We start from the raw sequence: 1,583 nt of genomic DNA, 5'->3' as shown, positions 1-1,583 counted from the left end.
TCCCATTTTCAGATTCATTTTTACAAAAGGAACATTTGTCATCAACATGGAGAAATCGTGAACTATAGATCAGTCAGTTGGGTACATATTGTGTAGTATTTTGAAATGTAATTCTCTGATTGTATGTGGAATGGGACAAGGCCCGCCTTCCTCCAATTCCCATTTGGCAAGTTGAGCATCCCTCGCAAACTTTCCATGTGGCATGCTTTGCCCAAGTGTGTCGAAAGATTCTCTGATATGTTTGTTGTTACATTTTGTTGGGCTCAAATTGTTAAAACCATTTATATAGGGGACGTTAACACTAGTTACCGGCTGCTCAATTAGTTGTTTATAGCTTGGATAATAAAATACCATATTGAAGTATGAAATGTATAATTCAAGTCCATAACGTTGACTAATTCAAAACCACCTTCAGATTTAGGTCCAGAAAGAAGGTTTTTCTTCAGATGGTGGCGCTTATTTTTCCATACAACCTTAACAAGCATTCTATTACTGTCCTTGCATGTAGAATCACAAACATCGAGGGAGCGCGCCGGATACACAAATCTGGAAATACTTTCAGCTTAAGTCAAAAGAATAGATCGATCTCTCTGAAGCCATCAATTCAAAATTGCTTTGGTTTTCTGTAGTCTGGAGGACAAATGACTTCATTTGTTGACGCTCTTTAACGTTCCTACAAACATGAACGCCAAGATATTTTTTTTAACAGCGATGACGCTCGCATAAGGTTTGGCGCGAACATAAAATTTCACATTTTGATTTATTTAGTTTGAAACCAGAAGCAGCTGAGAAATCATCCATTAGTGAGATTGCACAGTTAATTTGCTCTTTATCTTTTTGAAATAAAGCCAGTTGGGTCAATGTGATTTCCTTGCCGAAAACCTTCAATCGTCAGATTATTCAATATGTGCAATGACAGTAATTCCACAAGAATCAAGAAATAGGGAGGGAGATATCGGTCGGCCTTGAAATCTATTCGTCGTGTTTGGAAATAATAGAACACAACTGCTAATATCTTGATCAAACATTTCAATGGGTGACACAAAATTCTTACCAAAACCAAAAGTCTGGAGAGCTTCAAATAAAAACTAGAAAAACAACTGGAGAATCACTATCAATATTGTCAGAGTAATCAAGTCAAGAACAAGTCTTCTATTTGAGCTTATGCGACGGTCGGTCATCAAAGCGGTCTGTGTTTCACTTATAAACTCTTCAATGAGAGAATCTTCTAATCTACATTGAAAAGTGTGATAGGTCTCCAATTTTCGATGAGCCGCCGATCTTTGTCCGGTTTGTTGATGAGAGTTGTCTCATACTCGTAGACATTTCTGAATAAATGATCTCGAATGAAATTCCATCACATCCTGGGCATTTAGCCTTTTTCATTGAGTGGATTGCTTGGTCGACTTCAATTTTGGTCATCGGTTGTTCATTCTGAAATTGTGGGTGCACATTTCTTTCCTGATTCAATACGTTTGTCACGGTCGCTAACCTGATAACTTGATTTGTACATTTGAGTGTAAAATGAACCGACATATTTGGAAATGTCCAAATGATTAGTGATTATATTATTGTTGATCTGA

This window comes from Phycodurus eques, chromosome 3, assembly GCF_024500275.1.
Source record: "Phycodurus eques isolate BA_2022a chromosome 3, UOR_Pequ_1.1, whole genome shotgun sequence".
Taxonomy (NCBI): Eukaryota; Metazoa; Chordata; class Actinopteri; order Syngnathiformes; family Syngnathidae; genus Phycodurus; species Phycodurus eques.
This window is presented reverse-complemented; position numbering follows the sequence as displayed.